Source organism: Prionailurus bengalensis, chromosome F2, assembly GCF_016509475.1.
Source record: "Prionailurus bengalensis isolate Pbe53 chromosome F2, Fcat_Pben_1.1_paternal_pri, whole genome shotgun sequence".
In the NCBI taxonomy this organism is placed as follows: Eukaryota; Metazoa; Chordata; class Mammalia; order Carnivora; family Felidae; genus Prionailurus; species Prionailurus bengalensis.
In genome coordinates this window covers 3,715,500-3,735,884 of record NC_057353.1, presented here as the reverse complement: position 1 = coordinate 3,735,884, position 20,385 = coordinate 3,715,500, and positions in this window count along the sequence as shown.

Here is a 20,385-nt window from a genome sequence, read left to right as displayed (position 1 = left end):
ATTTAAAAGACACCTACATAAACTACACAAACTATGTTGAGCTTTTAACATATCGAGATGTCATAAATATGACAAGAGCAGCACCATAGAGACGAGAAGGAAAGGGTCTACATTGGAACAAAATTCTGTATACTATTGACATGAATGTAATATTCATGCAAGCTGGATTGTTTCAAGTTAAGATATTAATTTAACATTCATTTATTTTGGGGAGAGACAGAGACAGAGTATGAGCAGGGGAGGGGCAGAGAGAAAGAAGGAGACACCGAATCGGAAGCAGGCTCCAGGCTCTGACCTGTCAGCACAGAGCCTGACGTGGGGCTCAAACTCACAAACCACGAGATCATGACCTGAGATGAAGTTGGATGCTTAATCAACTGAGCCACCCAGATGCCCCATCGAGTTAAGATATTAATGTAATCCCCACTGTAACTATTAAGAAAACGACACACATGTAATAAAGGAATCAATAGAAAAATATGATTTCTGAACCCAGTGGAATAAAATGAGAAATCAATAATGTAAAAAGTTGGGGAAACGTATTATTATTTGGAAATTAAACATACATACAAAACAAAGTAAACCTAAATCATGGGTCTAGGAAGAAAATAAAGATTAGAGAAGAAGTAAATAAAATAGACAAAAGAAAAACAATGCAGAAAATCAATGAAACCAAAACTTGGTTCTTTGGAAAGGTCAACATAGCTAGACTGGCCAAAAAAATAAGAAAGAAGAATAAAATTACTAAAATCAGGAAAGACAGAGGCAGCATCTCTTATGTACATTAGAGAAAAGACAATATTTATGAGAATACTTGGAACAACTACGTGCTAATACAGTAGATAACCTAGACGGACTGGAAACATATTTAGAAAGCTACAAAGTACAAAAACTGATTCGAGAAGAAATAGAAATATGATCCGGCCTCTAGAAAGTAAAGAAATAGAACTATTCCAATTGAATTTAATTGACTTGGAAAACAAAAATATCAAGAGAAAAGTGAACTAGAAACCAATATCTCTTATGAGTGATGAATCAAAAATCCTCAATAAAGTGCAAGCAAGTGGCTGCCAACACTATATATACAATAGGATTATGTGACATGGTAACTGGGAATTATTCCTAAAAGGCAAAACTGGTTTCTCATAAGAAAACCCATCAATGCAATACACCAGATCAGTAGCATAAAGAACCAATAAAATCACAATTATATCAATTAGATGTAGCAAAAACACTTGACTAAATCAAAATACCCTTTCAAAATAAAACACTCAACAGACTAAAAATAGAAGGGAGCTTTCTTAACCAGGTGATGCATACCTAAAAGTACCTGTAGCTCCTAAGATACTTAATGCTGAAAAACTGAATTCTTCTCCTCTAGAACCAAGAACAAGACAGGGAAGTTTGCTCTTTCCACTTCTGCTCAACATTTTACTGGAGGATTTAGCCAGAACAAACAGACAAGGAAAAAAAAAGTCATCCAGAATTGAAAGAAAAAGAGTAAAGCTATCCTTATAGATGTCATGATCTGATTATAAAAATTAGTGAAGGAACCCCTCCCCCCCACACACAAAAATATCCAATTGGTTAGAACTAATAAACAAGTTCAGAAAGGTTGTAGCATATACGTCCAATATAAAAAAATTGCTTTTATTTTTATGCAATAGTAACAAACACTCTACAGTGAAATTAAGAAAACAATTCTAGTTACAATATCAGAGTAATAAATATTGAGGAATAGATTTAACAAAAGAATTGCAAGATTTTTATAAAGCAAACTACACGACATTGCTACAAGGAATTAAAGAAGACCAAAATGTGAAAACAATCCAAATGTCCATCAAAGGGTAAATATATAAACAAAACGTTATATTTATACAATAGAATATTATTTGACAATAAAAAGGAATGAAGCCATGATGCATGTCACAACATGAATGAAACTTGGAAGCGTTACTCTTATTCAAAAAAGCCAGTGGGAAAAAGAGCATATATTGTCTGATTCCTTTCACATGAAATGTTTAAAATAGGCAAGTCCACAGAGGCTGACAGTTGGTTACTGGTTGCCACAGACTGGGGCAATGGGTGAATTAGGAGTGACTGTTAATGCATCTGGAGTTTCTTTCTGAGGTGATGGAGACCTTCTGGAATTTGACAGTGCTGAAGGCTGTAAAACTCTGAGTATATTAAACGCCACTGTACTGTACGTTTTAGCAGAGTGCATTTTATCGTATTTGAATACTACTCCAATAAATCTGTTGTTAAAAAAAAACCCTTCATAACACTTAAAAGCATTCAAGTGTGTGGAACAAGCTAATGGTTGCTTAACTAATATAAATTTATATAATTCTTAAAATGTCACCTGTTTTATTGGTGATACTATTTATTGCCTGCCACTAGAAAGTCTGCATAACATTTATGTGGTAGAAGGTAGGCGCACCTGGGTGGCTCAGTTGGTTAAGCATCTGACTCTTGATTTCGGCTCAGGTCATGATCTCACGGTTTGTGAGTTCAAGCTCCGTGTTGGGCTCTGTGCTGACAGTGTGGAGCCTGCTTGGTATTCTCTCTCTCTCTCTCTCTCTCTCTCTCTGACCATCTCCCACTCCCACTTTCTCTCTCTCTCAAACATAAACTTTAAAAAAAAAAGAAAGAAGTTAGATTGCCATTATATATATATATATATATATATATATATATATATATGTATATACATATAGGTATATATACATAGGTATATATACATATACATATATGTATATATGTATATACATATATACATATATATCAGAAACAAAAAATCATGAAAATATTCTGTTTAGTTTATAGCCAAATAAAAATAAGTAATACCAATGGATATAGCTGTTAAGATTATTGCAAAACTCATGAAAGTAGTTCAATACACTCTTGTTTCTGTCATTAGGTTTCTGTCATTCTGTCATGCTGGATTCAGTATGTTGACACATGAAATAGATCACAGCAAAGAAAATTTCTGCATCTGAAGGCTTCATTGGTTAATTCCACCAAACATTAAAGAAGAACTAAAAACCAATGTTTCTCAAGTTTTTCCAAAACAATTGAAGAGGAAGGGACATTTTGTAACTTATTCTTTCAGGCCAGCATTACCCTCATCCTGGAACCAAAGAAGTACAATAAAAGAAAACTACAGATCCATACCCCCTAACCACCTAGACACAAAAATCCTCAGGAAATACTAGCAACCTGGGGTGCCTGTGTAGCTCAACTGGGTTAAGCGTCTGACTCTTGATTTTGGCTCAGGTTGTGATTCCAGGGTCATGGAATTGTTCCCTGTGTCTGGCTCTGCACTGAACATAGGAGCCTGCTTAAGATCCCTTCTCCCTAACTCTGCCCCTCTCCCCCACTCGCTTGTGCGCTCTCTCTCAATCTCTCTCTCTCAAATAAATATTTTTTAAATTAAAAAAATACTATCAACCTGAATTTAGTAGTATATTAAATGGATTATACACCATGACCAAGTGGGATTAATTCTTGCAATGCAAGGACAGATTTAAAACACAAAAACAAAACCAAAACAAAACAAAAATACTCAATGGTTACATGCCATATTAGCAGAATGAAATAAAAAAACACCCACAAATTATCATCTCAATGGATGCAGAAAAATCATTTGACAAACTTTATTTCATAACAAAAACCCTCAACAAACTAGGAATAGAAGGAAAATCCCTTGATGGAATAAAAGCCACATAAGAAAAACTCACAGCACACATCATACTTGTGAAAACTGAAAGCTTTTGCTCTAAGATTATGAGCAATACAAGAATGCTCGCTTTGGTCCCTCTATTCAATATAATACTGAACATTCCATCAGAGGAATTATCCAAGTAAAAGCAATAAAAAGGACCCAAATTAGAAAGTGAAATTATCTGTTTGCAGATGATATTATTACATATGCAGAACATCCTAAACATCCACAGAAAAAAAAATTAGAACTAATAAATGAATTCAACAAAGTAGTAGTAACAAAGTCAACATAAAGGAATTAGTTGCACTCCTATACTCTAATGATAATCTGAAAAGGAAATTAGGAAAGCAATTCTATTTATGATGATATCAAAAAGAATAAAATTCTTAGGAATTAAGTTCACGGATGTATTTCTTATCATAATCCCAATGACATTTTTTTTGAAGAAATAGAGAATCCCATGGTAAAACCTATATGGAATCTCAAAGAACTCCAGAAAACCAAAACAAATTAAAAAAAAAAAAAGAATAAAGCTGGATGAATCATGCTCCCTGAATTTTAAACTTACTAGGAAGGTATGGCAATCAAAACAGTATAGTACTGACAAAAAGACAAATATATAGACAATAGAATAGACAATAGACAATGGAATAGAAAGCCCAGAAATAAACCCTTGCATATGTGGTCTAATGATTTCTGATGAGAGTGACAAATTCATTCAATGGAAAAATATAGACCTCTTTTTTTTTTTAATCTGCTGGCAAAACTGGATTTCTACATGCACAAGAATGAAATTGACCCTTACCTAAAATCATATACAAAAACTACAAATGGATTAAAGACCTAAATGCAATACCTAAAAATATAAAACTCTTATGAGTAAACATAGGGCAAAGCTTGGACATTGGATTTGGCAATGATTTGTTAAATATAACACCAATGGCAGGGGAAACAAAAATGGGTTCTTAAAAATTAAACATTTTCTGCATCAAAAATTTCTATCAACAAAGTATAAAGGAAGTCCACAGAATGGGAGAAAATATGCAAATCATATATCTGATAAAGAATTAATATCCAGAATATATAGGGATCACCTAATATTTGATAATGAAGAAACAACCTGTGACAAAAATTCACAAAGGACTTGACTAGCCATTCTCCAAAGATATACAAAAGGATGGTCAATACACAAATGAACATACACTCATTGCTAATCCTTAGGGAAATGTAAGACAAAGCTATATGGTACCACCTTACAGTCAGTAGGATGGCTACTATGAAAAAAAAATAAAAAATAAAACAGGAAATAACAATACCTGCGAAGATGTGGAGAAATTGGTACCCTTGTGCATTGTTGGTGGGAATGTAAAAATGAGACAGCTGCTGTGGAAAACTGTATGGTGATTCTTCAGAAAATTAAAAATAAAACTACCTTAGAATCCAGCAATTACACTTCTGGCTATGTATTCAAAATTTTGAAAGCAGGATCTTGAAGTGGTATTTGTACATCTGTCTTCAAAGCAGCAGTATTCATAATAGCTAAAATGTGGAAGCAACATCATGTAGCCACCAACAGATAAGCAGATAAGCAAAATGTGTTATATACATACAACGGAATATTATTCAGTCTTAAAAAATGAAAAATTCTGACGTTTGCTAACATGGATGAATCCTGAGGACATTATGCTGAGTGAAATAAGCCAGTTACAAAAAAAACCACAAAAAAACAAATACTGTACGATCCCACTTCTATGAGGTACTTAGAGTAGTCGAAATCATAGAGACGGAAAGTGAAATGGTGGCTGCTAATAGCTCAAAGTCATAGCAGATCGGGGAATTATTGTTTCACGAGTATGGTAGGGGAGGAAAAATAATTTTCCCTTTATCCTTCTGAGTTGTTAGCCGAGAACCCTGTAATAAAAGGCAAATTAACACGAGAAAAACAGTTTATTAACATGGATGCCACATGTATACGCGGGAAATACCCAGGAGAAAAAAAAAAATGAGTAATTCCAAGGTGGCTTAGAATTCAGGATTAAATATCATCTTACCAGGGAAAAGGGAGGGGAGGTAGGCCTCTGAGGGAAGAGTCAATGATTTGGGGGAAAGATGAATGAGAGCTTAAAAACAAGATGGGAGGTAATTTGGGACAAAGTCCGTGTGGGTGTGGTGTGGACTCCCAGTCTCTTCCGTGGTAACAGGCAATGCTACCTAGTTGATGACTCCTGTGGGGGGATTTTTGACAACTGACTGACTTTTGGGTGCAGATAAAGGCAGACAAGGGGAGTTCAGGGAAACTTCTCCCTGCATTGGCTGTTTCTCAAGTACCTACAGCTCAAAAGAATCAATATGTCAGAATGGCATATTTTAGGGTGGCATATTTCACTCCTCTTCAGTACAGAGCTGTGGTTTCACAAGATGGGAAGAGATCTGGAGATGGGTGGTCGTGATGGCCGCACGCCATGAACGTATTTAATGCCAGTGAATTGTACAATGACAGATGGTTGAGATGGTAAATTTTATGTTTGTGTATTTTACCATAATAATCGAAAAAATGTTTATGGGTTAATATAACTTCCTTAGAAAAAGGGAAAAGGCGGTCAGTAAACCATTTCTGAAAATCAATTAATCAATAAAGTGATGGTACATAGACTTAAACTGCCAAAACAAACAAAATATTATTCTGTTTAGGATGTTCCAGGCGTTGTCTTTCATATTTTCATTCAATCATCACAAAAATCTTAGTGGGAAGATATTAGCATTCTAATTTTAAAGGTGAGAAAAGCGAAGCTAAAGACATTTAACTTGCCCTACGCCTAATTTGTGACAGAACCGTGGCTTGAATGCAAAATGATATTGCCTTGTAGTCCTTGCTCCCAATATTTACTAAATTAGTTGCCTAAGGTCAAAACAGCTGTGAATGAGCAGCATTAAGACCCAGGTTTGCTTATTTTAAACATTACATTCAAATTGCCTCCACCAGAAAATTTGAGGATAATGAAGAGAAGTTTTCTGCCGCTCCTAGAGCAGATTTGCTTTCACTGTAGGTTAACAAAGACAATTTCTCTCTCTTTCTGGACGGAAGTTTGGCAGACTTGTCAGCCTCCTGTCTATAAGATGAGCATCTTCCCAATCTCGGGTTTTCCCTCCTTGTGATATGCCCCTCCTGCCATGTACAGGCGACCCCGGACCTTCATCACCTCACCTTGCGGACCCTGGAGCTCGAGAAGCCAACACAAGTTGCTAACTGTGGTGATTGCTGTCGCTGTGAGTAATAAGCTAATCCTGAAAAGTCTGCGTGTGAGGGAAAAAAAAGAACATATAGACTGTCACAAAGAATGCAAACAGCCTGGGCAATTAGACCTACCAGAGATCAAGACCTATTATAAAGCCATGTTACTTAGACCCTTCATATCGGTAGAGATACGGACCAATAAAACAATAGAGCCACACAGAAATCTACAAGTGGGCATTAATATGTGGTGGAGACAGCTCAAATTATCTGTAGGAAAAGGATGGTCTATTCAAAATCGATGGAAGGGGAACTGGCTATATTTCCACATAAAACCCAATTATTTTCATGTCACGCAGTTCATAAAAATCAGTTCCATGTTCCTAAAATAAAAAACAAAACTATATAACATTTTAGAGGGAAATATTTGATGATGTCTTCATAACTTTACTGTAGAGAACAATTTCTTTTTTTTTTTTTTTTAGCGTTTATTTATTTTTGAGACAGAGAGAGACAGAGCATGAATGGGGGAGGGTCAGAGAGAGGGAGACACAGAATCGGAAACAGGCTCCAGGCTCTGAGCTGTCAGCACAGAGCCCGACGCGGGGCTCGAACTCACAGACCGCGAGATCATTTCCTGAGCCGAAGTCGGTTGCTTAACCGACTGAGCCACCCAGGCGCCCCGAGAACAATTTCTTAAAACCCAAAAACATACACCATGAAAGTAGTTACTGATAAATATTACTCCATAAAAGACAAAAGCAACTGTTCACTGAACAAACATCAAAATAAAGTTACAAATAAGCCGTTGGGAAATCTTTGTTTCACATCTATAAAGCAAGGAGCAGTTGTTCAAAATATGAAAACGTTCCCATTAAAATAAAGCCTGATTACTGAGCAAAAAATTCAAAACACACATAAAAAGATATTTTTAAAAAGGAAAACTGCATGGTCAATAACATTAAACACACCGAATTAGGGAAATACCAACGGAGACCAAACTGAGTTGCCACGAACATCGATCCTTTGGCCCAACTCCGTAGCCACCTCCGCAATCCACACACACGCAAGGCCAAGTGCACAGGAACGTCCCTGAAGCATTTTCAAAAATAGCAAATACTCTTTAAAACATCACAAATGTCCGTCAATAGGCAATCAAAGGACTTTGGGCAAAATTGATAAAGTGGATTCATACAAACTTTCCGTGTCAATTATTTTTCACTAGTAAATTAGACATACTACGGCTTTGTTTTCATGTTGCTATCTTAGGAATGTTGTGGGATTTAAATGAGTTAATACACGCGAAGCGTTCTCAGTTATATCCACACGTGTTAATTACTCCAACATGTGTGTGCGTGCGTGTGTTTTCTCTTATTCATCTGTGTTAAAAATAAACTAAACCCTCATGAATCAGCAGCACCGGTAAATCCCAAATGTTTTATTTTAAACAAAAGTGCAAGTTGCAAAATAATATATGCAGTGTGGCACCACTTATACATGACATGTAAACCTCTAAAATATCTTGAACAAGGGTGCATGATGTGTAAAAGTAAAGAAATTGTACTAATGAGCACAGACAGAATTGTAGATGCCTCAGATAAGTGGAATGCATATCATTGGACTGGATACACAGAGGCTTTAACTGTGTTGGTAATAATTTATATGTTAGCAGACTAACGACCCCATGAGGACTTTATATAACTTTTATTTTTATAACCTTTTACTCTGAAATAATTTATAACTTTAGGTTAAGAATGTTGGTTGAGATTCAGGGAGGTTATCTCTTCATTTGTCTGAATAAAGATTGCTCAAAATTATTTCTTGAGGACAATTCTTGTTTTATTCATGGCTTTTCTGTTATATATTGTAGGGCAGAGGTGGTGCCCCTATATTTAAGCCCAGGACTTTGTTGGCTATACTTTTTTTAATATAATTTTTTATAAGAAGTGGTCAGCCATTTACCTAATTAGGACTGGGTAAATGTTTTAGTGATACATTTACTGAACAACATGTACATTCTCGGTCCAGTTTCCAGCCCCCCGCCCAAAATCTTAAAGTGCTGTCAGTTCTGACTTATCAAAAGCTTTGTATGTCTAAATGATAGTGAATATAATGGTAATCTACCGTCTACCAAGGCGTTAGCCAGACTTGAGAAACCTATGTAGATCTATCATATTTTCATTGCTGCCTCTAATCCTCACCTCTATTTTTTTTTCTACATGGAATTATCCATTCTGAATGAACTCATCTCTGTATTTAATGAAAGTTGTTTCCACCAGTATTTTTGTTTGCTTGTTTGTTGATCAGTGCCTTTTCTCAGAGGAATATAATGGGATCTTTTTTACTGATGTAATTACTGAAAACAGTTGAGAATTTTCTGAGCAATTAAAAATTTTGTCTCATAGACACTGTCAGTCAATGATAGTTCTTTAAGTGACTACAAAGTTCATAGCAAAATCCACGAATGAGGATGTGAAAATATGCACTTACACAAAATAAAGCAAAAAAATGCTTGAGGGTCAATCAATGCTAGGCGTATGATTACAAATACAGAATACAGTAATAAAATATGAGTAAAGAGACACGGTTTGTAGAGAAAATATTAAAACTTCATTGCTGCAAAAAAGGAAGCATAGGGAAGTAAGATTTTTCTCCACCTATGGTAGATACATGTATGCTTACAAAACACTAAAGAGGTCATCTTAATTCGTCGTGTCATCTAAATTTGAAAATGAGTTTCTACTTTTCATTAGTCATAAATTTGGCAATTAAATAGGTTTGAGTAGGTCAGGTGGAAAAAGTGAGTTTTCAAATTTGGACGTCTTAACATATTAATATTTCAGATTGGTAGAAAATTAGCAAATATCAATTACTGAACTATCTTCATCAGGAAAGACATGAACTGAATCTAAATTATGGAATTTAAGCTAAAAGAAGCAATAATCTTGTATGGACACAAAATAACTCACATCCACAGGAATAAAAGGTCATTCTCAGAATCTTTCATTTAAATGTTGCCATAACTTTAGGAATTCTCCAAAATTTAGATTTGAACCTACCATCTGCTGAAACTATTACTGTCTGAACAAGTACAGCTGTGTGTTCAATTAGCTAAATAATCATTAAAATGAATCAAGCATAAAAAGTGTCCCCTTTTAAAATTAAAAGCTAAAGCGCTTAATTCATACAAATGTTCTCTGTGTTGGATGTCCCCTTCCTTAGAGAGAGAGACGGCTGAAAAATTGCCTGAATCCACATGTGCAGATAACAGATACTGCTTCTCTGGCTATTTCCCCAAGAATCTTTAAATCCACAGCACTCTGCCCAGAAGCTGCATGGAGATATACTTCATCTGGATATTACTCTCCATGGAAACAAGTGAACATCTGTAAAATTAATAAGCCAGAGCAAACTTCTTGCTTAGGTAGACTTTTAAGATGTTCTATTTCCTTATAAACCTTTAGATCTTGTAAATACTCTGGTAAATATGAAACATTTAGCATAGCTTGTTAACGTCAGTTTTTTTTCAGCTGCTTCCAAGAGACGGCATTGATGAGTTTGAGTACATGAGTTTGAAATATATTTGAATGCTTCATTCAATCAAAGCAATTTCAAAGAATGTTCACATTTGGCTTGAGGTGCTACTATTTCATTAAATATTTGTTTTCCCCGATAAGACTTAATGAATTGCCCGCAGTAAGCATTTATCAAGCTTGACATATTTTGTAAAATGTTGCTGAGAATTCCTTCTTGGTAGTTTTTATATTTAGAATTGAATTGCACTTGGATGATGTTTTGATAACATATCTACTCTCAATGATATCAAGAAATTATTTCTTATTGCTCACATTTATGCAAGTTTTATAACACAAAAGAGCTACAAATAAAGGCTCACCATAAGCAACTTTTATAAAATTTATGTGGGGGAGAAATTATTCATTTGAAAAGAGTTACATTGGACAAAGTGATATGAAGCCTCCCACATCTTTATTTCAACATTTCATTCTCAATATTTAACTAGCATACAGTACTTATTAAATTACTATAATACATCAGGCATTGTTCTTAGACAGAGGATACACTGATGTATATGAAATGACCCCAGGATTTGTGCAGTCATAATCTCCTTGCAGATACTGACAAATGAACAATTAGAAATACATTCTGCAATCTTCTGCGCACCATCACAGAGGTTACAAAAGCTGGACACATAAAGGAGCTTTCAGCAGGAGTTATAGGGTGGACAGAGGTCAGAAGAGCCCCTTCCATATGTGCAACAGCAGAGTTAACTCTAAAGGATAGGGAAGAATAACATGTACAGGAGAGAACCTTACGGTGTAAAATACAATCTGACATACCAAGTCATAACCAGTGGTTTAATCTGATTAAAATATATACTGTAAAGGGGAAGAGGTGAAAATGCCAGGAGGATCCAGGTCATACAATTTTCTCTGTGTCATATTCAGTAATTGAATTTAAAATAAAGGTGCTGGAAAATGTCTGAGAAGTAGCAAATAGGAGGCAACAAAAAGGGTCTTTGTTTCTGAAAGGTTACTATGGTTGCAACACTGTGGATTTTTAGAATAGGTCAAACCTTTCAGCGAGGAGACAGAATAGGGAGGAAATACACATTCTGAGCGGGAGGTGGCAGCAGCCAGAAAATCATGACAAATAGGAATTATGGAAGCTGATGTTTCTCTCAGGTCCCTTCACATTCCTTTGACTTCTGTGAGCCCACCTCGTTTTCTATGCACTTTTGTTTGTAAGGTTCACCCCTAAATCCCAAGGCTCACATGATAAACAATTGTCTCCCGGTGGGACAGCATGCACAGAGAACCTGGGTTTGGAATCAATGATTCCCCAGTTTGGAAGGATGAGTGAAACCCCACCCGCCCCCACCCTTGCCTCCAGGACCAACCAGAGCTCCCCTGTGGATTCACGCTAAAGCGGACATCTGACTATAATCACACCTTCCTCTGTCTTTTTCCCTTGGCCCCGCCAGCTTGCCTGATTGCCTGATTTCTCTAAATAGCACTGCCTTATTAATAATTGGCACAGGAATCTTGGTCTCAAAGTCAACTGTATAGGACTGTGACCTAAGTGTTAATATATCAATGATGCAAATTGAGAAGCAAAGGGACTGAGAAATTGGATTTGTGTAACAAGGCGGTGGTTGAAGTCAAAGGATAGAGGGGTTTCGGTTTGGCTGAGCTGCTGACATTCTTCATTGAGACAGCAGGAGAAATGTAATCACGTTGAACCTTGCCCATATTAGAATATTCTTCCTTTCTGTATGCATTTATCCATCCACAGCAGGGTATGCACCTTGGAAAACTAAGCATGAGCTAAGCATGAGCTAGAGACCCAGGAAAACCAGTTGTGTAATTTAGTCTACCTCTGAAGGTCTGAGACTGGACTAGTCGATAGTGTAAATGCCAGTCCAAAGCCCAGAGACGATAAGATGTCTCAGCTCAATGATGCAGGGAAAAAAGGTGAATTCCTCAGTCTTCAGCCTTCTGCTCCATTCAGATCCTCACTGGGTTGGATGATGCCCACCCACGTTGTGAAGGGAAATCTACTTTGCCGAATCCACCAGTTCAACTGTTAATCTCATCTCGAAATACCCTCACAGATGCCTTCAGAAATAAAGATTAATCTGGACACCCCGTGGTGAGTCAAGCTGACAAAATTTAATCATTTACTTATCTCAGTATGGATATTTGTTTATTTAATGCACTGAGTTATAATTTGATTATTTAATGCATTGAATTACAATTTGATTATTTAATGCATTGAGTTACAACTTGACACCATTTATTTTGTTGTTAAAATGGCTCCAGCTTTGGTCAATGGAAAATCATTCAGTTGGCTTCTATGTCCCTTTGACATATGCTTACACACTTACATTCTGACACTACAAGGTACTCCAGTCTCATCTTGTATATTTCCTGTTCCATTCCTAGTATTAGCCATTTTTCCAAGGATCCTGTTTCTTTTTACTGAGGGTGGAATTAAAAATTAAGATCTGGGTGTTGTGTGTGCTCGTTACTACTGGAGTGTTGTTTCCCTTTGGCCATTTCTTGCTGGGACAGCAAAGAAATATGTTTGTACGCTACCTACTGTATACGCACATATTTTTAAATTTGTGATATTAACTGATCTTTATGATCAGGGTTTTTTTTTAAGTATTTATTTTAAGCTAACTAAGTTCTTGCTGATGTCTTCGGCTCTAACCTCTCACTATAAGGGTTAGTCTAGCCCCCTTCCTGGCTTGCCTAACAGTAAGGAAATTGGCTCCCACTATTTTCCATCCACTTACTTACTCGTTTCATTTGAGCACACACATATAACAGTACCTGAGAGTCAACCTTTACTTCCATGGGAAACAACTTTACTAACAAGCACACTGCCTCTGTGCAGCACCTGTTTCCTTTATTCTTACAGAATCTATTCATTTCCATTTACCTCGGTCAGTACCTTCCCCCCGCAACCTCCTTCAGTGAGGATGTTTTATACATTTGTCATATAGTTAGGTGATCTTATCAAAGTTTGCATTGTTTCCTGGGATCCTTTACCTCTGAAGTGGACCTTTTAAATTGCAGGCATGAAGGTTCATTCTTTGGTAAAATTCTGTGAGTTTTGACAAATATATAATGTCAGGTATCCACCATTTAGTATTGTGAAAAATAGATTCGCTGCCTGCTATACACTGAATGTTCCTGTCCCCTCAAAATTCATTTCCTGAAGTCGTAGCCCCCAACTTAAAGGTATTAGGAGATGAGGCCTTTGGTAGGTAATTAGGTCATGATAGCAGATGCCTCATGAATGGGGTTAGTGCTCTTACACAAAAGTCCCCTGATAGCTCCCATGCCCCCACTCCATGTGAGAACACAGTAAAAACATAGGTGTTTATGAAAAAGGAAGCAGGTTCTCACCAAGACCAAATCTACTCTTGCCTTGATCTTGTACTTGCCAGCCTCCAGAACTGTGAAGAATAATTTCTGTTCATTATTGCCAGCCAGTCTGTGGTAATCTGTTTTAGTGGCCTGGATAGACTAAGATAGAAACCCCGTGTTTCATTTATACAATCCTACCCCCTTTCCCTAAACCCCAAGCAACTCCTGACCTTTTTTACTGTCTAATATTTTCTTTTCTTCTCCAGAATATTATGTAGTTGGAAACCTATGGTATGTAGTCTTTTCAACTAGTTTTTTTTTTCACTTAGCAATGAACATTTAAAGTCTTTCCATGTCATTGTATGGCTTGATAGCTCATTTCTTTTTATTGCTGAGTGATGCACAGTTGTATGAATATACCGCAGATTTTTAAAATCCATGCATGTCTCAATCTCATGAACCATGAGATCATGACCTGAGCCAAAATCAAGAGTTGGATGCTTAACTGACTGAGCCACCCAGCCTCCCCTGTTACAGTGATCTTTGATCAGTGATTATGACTTACTGAAAGCTAAGATCATGGTTAGCACTTTTTGACAACAAAGCATCTTTAAATTAAGGTATGTACACTTTTTAGGCATAATGCTATTTCACACTTGATATAACATAGTATAGTGTAAACATAACTTATATATACACTTGGAAACTGAAAACTTCATTTACTTCACGTTATTGTGATATTTACTTTATAGTGGTATTCTAGAATTGAACCCACAATATCCCTGAGGTATGCCTGTATATATACTATCAGTTCCATTTGGTCTAATCCAGTATTTCCTTATTAATTCTCTTTCAAATTGATGTATACATTATTGAAGGTGGGTATTAAAATTCCCACCTATTATGGTATTATTGTTAATTTTTCCTTTTAGCTCCATTAATTTTGCTTTATATATTTAGGTGCTCTGATGTTGGGTGCATAAATACTTGGAATTGTTATTTCTCCTCCTTCTCCTCCTCCTTTTATCATTTGCTTGTAGTGGCTTTCTCCATTTCTTTATTCTCACTCTATGTGTGCCTTTCAGGTGAAAATGAGTTTCTGGTAGGCAGCACATTGTTTGATCCTGTTTAATTTTTTGTTGTTTTAATCCATTCACTCATTATATCTTTATATTGGGGAATTTAATCCATTTATATTTAATGTAATTAAGGATTTATTATTTCCATTTTGTTAATTGTTGTCTGCTTGTTTTATAGATCCATCATTCTTTGTTTCTTATCCTACTGTCCTTTTTCGTGTTTTGATGTCTTTTGGTATCAGTATGCTTTAACTTCTTTTCCATGTTCTTTTGTGTAATTGCTACAGATATCTGCATCCTGGTTACCAGGAGACTTACATAAAATACCTTAAAATTATTACCCCGTGTTTTAAGCTGAAAACAACTTACCTTCATTAGAATTCCTAAACTTTACACTTTTACTTCTCCTTCCCTTCACATTTTAGGTTATTCTGCTACCATTTACATAGTGTTTACATTTTGTATGTATATTTTGTATACAGATAGATTTGTAATAACATTATTATAGTTATGCTTATTTTTCCTTTTTAAACTTTTCAACTAGAGTTATGGGTGAATTGTGGATTACCATTACCAAATCACAGAATCTAATTCTGACCATGTGTTTGCTATTACCAGTGAGTTTAATGCTACATTTTTAATAATTTTATGACTTTTATTAGCATCTTCTTACTTCCATTGACAGAACTCCCTGTAGCATTTCTTATAAGGCACGTGTAGTGGTAATGAATTCTCTCAATTTTTGTTTGTTTGGGACAGACTTTATAACTCGTTTCTGAAGGAAAACTTTGTACAGAATTCTTGGTTAATGGTATTTTATTTCAACATGTTGAATATGTCATTCAATTCTTTCCAGGCCTAACAAATTTCTTTTCTTTTCTTTTCTTTTTTTTCTTTCTTTTTTTTTTTTTTTGGATACCATTAGTTTACTATAAAAGAGAGACATGAAAATTATTTACATGATGAAAGATTTCACAACTTCACTGTAATGGGCAGCTTCACCTCATGCCATTTCAATAATGATTTATTTCAGTCTACATACTTTCTGAGAATGTCACCATCTCTAAATAAGAAATAATCCTTCTCATCTATTTCAGGCCGGCATCTGCCACGGATGGGTGGGCACCGAATTTGACATGGCTGTGTAGGCCTGACAAATTTTTGTTGAGAAATTTGTTCACAGTCTTATGGGGGTTCTCTTGTATGTAACTTCTTTCTTCTCTCTTGCTGCTTCAAATTTTTTTCTTTGTCTTTGACTTTTGACAATTTACTTACAATGTGTCTTAGTGTAGCCCTAGTCAACTTCAACCTTTTAGGGGTCCTTTTGGCCTCGTGGATCTGAATGTCTATCTCTCTCCCCAGGCTTGGGAAGTGGTCAGCCATTATTGCTTTATATATACTTTCTGTTCCTGTATTTTTGTCTTCTGCTTCTGGAATTCCCATAATGCAAATATTGTTTCTTTTTATTGTGTCTCATAGGCTTTCTTTATTCACTCTTAAGCTTTATTCACTGTTTCTCTTTGTTTTTCTTTTTGCTCCTCTGATTGGATGATTTCTAATGTCCTATCATCCATGTCTCTGATTTTTGCTTTGGCATGATCAATTCTACTTTTGAAGAATTGAATTCTTCACTTCAGTTATTGTATTTTTTACCTCTAAGATGCCTCCTATTCCTATATGTTCTTGTTTTGTTCATGCAATGTTTTCTTTTTTTAAATTTTCACTTAGTCGCCTGTGTTCTTATATTTCATTACAGTACTTTGAGAGATTTATTCTAAATTATTTGTCTGACAGTTCATTGATCTCTATTTCTTTTTTCCCATTTTTTCTTTTTTTTAAGTTTTTTTAATATTTACTTATTTTTGAGAGAGAGAGCGCACAAGTAGGGGAGGGACAGAGAGAGAGGGAGACATAGAATCTGAAGCTGGCTCCAGGCTCATCAGCACAGAACCTGACACAGGGCTCGAACTCACAAACTGCGAGATCATGACCTAAGCTGAAGTCGGACGCTTAACCGACTGAGCCACCCAGGTGCCCCTCCCATTTTTTCTGATCAATTTTTCCAGCTATATTAGTATACTTTGGTGGTGTCATATTTACCTGATTTTTCATAATCCTTGATTCCTTACATTGGCATCTGAACATTAGAGTTAATCAGATTCCTCTACTTCATAGGTTCAAAATGTGAGGCTAGGAAAGGTGAGGGATTGTTCCGCTGTCTTAGAACAGTTAAATAAGACTACTGGCTTGGTCCCCTTCATGGTGGGCTCTGCAATTACCCGGATTCTCTGGTTAGGCTTACTAGATAGGACTGGGCACTATATTCATTTGTAGGTGTGGTATGAATTAGCTTCCCTGCCCTGGGAGAGCACCAAGACAGGATACAAGGCCTGTATGACTCATTGGGGATTCAAATTAGGCAAGAGTGTACACTAAATTTCCTGGTTAAGTGAGGCCACTGGTTTTGGTTTGCAGATGAGGGAAGCCACGGCCACAGAGAAGCTTTGCTCTGTGTTCAAGTGCTACTGTACCCCGGACTGTTGAATGAGCTTTGCATTTTGCCATTTGCTCTGGCTGAGTTCCCTGGTCTAACAAGCTGAAGGCTGTATTCAATGGTGAACATAGCTATGAATTAGAGTCTTTGCTTGACTGCCGCAGGAGGAGCAGCTCTAAAAATGGCAACACTCTTTGTTGTCTTAATTCAGTCTGCATATAGAGTTCCCTTACAAAACAAGGCCATTGGCTTTGCCCTAAAAGCAATGGGTTCTGCCTGTCTTTCTCTTTGTTTGAGCACCACTGGACAGTACAGCTTTCAGGGTTTTTTTTATCAGCCTTTCCAGTCACTGGGGCCAAGAGCCACAGAGGGTGGGGCTATGCCCCAGCACCCTTGCCTGGGCAAGAAGGGAAGTGACGACTCCAGGCTATACTCCACTTCCCAATCTTTCCCCCTTATTATTGAAGAGTAGTTTTATTGTATATAGTATTGTGGGTTGATAAACCATTTCTTTCAATACTTGGAAAGTATTGTCTTACTTCTTTCTGGCCACTGTGGTTTCAGAAGTGAAATTTACTATCCTCTTAGCTGGGTTTTTTCCTCCTACTGGCAGAGTCCTTTCTCTCTTATTACTTTCATTTGCTTTGCCTATAGTTTGACAAAATAAATGTTTTCACTTTGATATAGTTTGACTGTGATTTATTTTGTAATTTACTTCTTTGAATTTATCCTGTTTGGGGTTCAGTCAGGTACTTGAATCTATACGTATACATATTTTGCAAATTGGGACAGTTTTCAGCCATTAGTTCCTCAAATACGGTTTAACTCCACCATTGTTTTCCTTTCCTTCTGGGATTCCCATGACAAAAATGTTAGATTTTTTGCTTTAAGCCCACAGATCTCTGATGCCCTGTTCATTTGTTTTCAGTCTGTTTTCTCTTTCTTTTTCAGTTTTTGTCATTTCTAACATTCCGTCTTCACATCTGCCATCCAAATGTTTTCTATCTTGCTAGTTTGTCCCTTACCAGGCCATGTGGCTAAAGTGAACATGTTTTCCTCGGAACCTTTACTAATGTGTGTTTATTGGTGTCCAGAGTTGCTGCTTTCTCCACTAGCCAGTCTGAGACACATGAGTCAATAAGAAAACGCAAAGATTTCACGGTCATTCCCTTTCATGAGTCCTAAGTTTCCCAGACAGTGTGCATTTTTCTCTCCATGTTTTATGTAGCCACCAAACTTGCGTTCAGTCTATTTTAATTACCCTTTGCCTAATCTTGCAAAAATGAATAGGCAGGTTTTCTCAGTTTCCTTATATACCAAAAGAAGATAATGAAATGTAACTCACAGGTCTTAGTGATGGTGGTGGAAAGCAGGGGTATCAAGGAAAGCTTCATTGAAAAAAGTGACATTAAAAATGACACCTGGAGTGAATAGAAGTTATGCCTGTAAATTAGTGAATAAGTTTCCAGGTAGAGGTCACCCCAGGTTCAAAGATTGTGAGCAAGAAGAAGTATAGGGCAATAGTAATAGTCATCTAAAAGAAGTCTACAGAAGTTGGAACCACGTGGCCTTGGTATAAAGAACCTGGCGTTGGCACAGGTCAACCACAGAGGTAAGGCCAATGTCAGTGGAGATCTTGCTGTCACAGCACCTACCACTATATTACACAGATTCTGTGCAAAATATTCTCTGCGTGTAAAGAGCATCTACTCCTGAAGGGAGTGCCTACTTTCATTGCTAGAGATTCCACTGTGAATACACTGGGTGTAATCTCATGAATTTGAGACCTCAGGCGTCCTTATCAAAGCATATTGTGAAGTAGAACAACACCTCAGAGCAATCCACAAGGCCAAACATGCAATCATTGAGAATATTGTGGATCTTTGCTCCCATGTCTGATTGCAAATAAACACAAGTAAAAAACTTACCCACTTTTCTAATGCCCCCCAACTTTTAAGTAATTACTGGGACTGAAATTCTACTTAAGTACTTTGCAAGTGTGTGTCTGTGTGTGTGTGTGTGTGTGTGTGTGTGTGTATGAAATCTGTTTCTCTCTATGTGTGTATATATACACACATACATATATATATATATGAACTCTAGCAATGTTCTACTCATTTTTCCTGCTTTTCTAATTTGCTAGAGGATTTAGGCAAATCTGTTTAAACTCTATGCTCTTACCCATAGAATAGGGATAATATTGAAACCTACCTTAAAGGTTGCCATGAAGAAGGTTGAATGAGTTAATATATGTAAACAACTCAGAAGCATACTGAAAACATAGTAAATGCTATAAAAGTGTTATCTATTGTCATTAATATCCATCAATTTGAATTCATTCTAATTTTACTCTCCAATATTTCTCTTAGCTTAATGGAATTTAGGGAATATGAATTTTGATAAAATGCAGATAGGAATATCATAATTTTGGAGCATGTTAGGCAACACTAAGCCAGGAAGGTTTGAGGAGGAACATTACAGCACTACATAAATTATTCGCATTATGCAGAAAACATGCAGTGAGGTGCAGGAGAAAAGATGGCCCACTTTGAGAGACAAATTGTGTTTATTTAAATATTTCATGGAGGCCATTCTGAATCCAATAATGGACTTAGATTTTTCTTCATTTCCTCTGACCCCAGCACTATTGACTTTTCTGACTGGAACTTGGAACTCAAATGAGCAGAATTATTACCTTCCTTTTCTATGTTAACAGAGTAGCTGGGTATTCAGCCATATAAAGGAATGAACTGTTTCCCACAACAACATAGATGAACCCCAAGCACATTCTGCTGAGTGAAAAAAGTAAGACAAATAGGTGACATATTGTATCATTCCATTTATATGAAATATCCAGAATACATTAAATCCATGAAGACAAAATGCATATAGATGGTGGTGAGGGTCTGGGGGAAGGGAGAATGGGAAGAAATTGTCTAATGGATAATGATATTACTCTG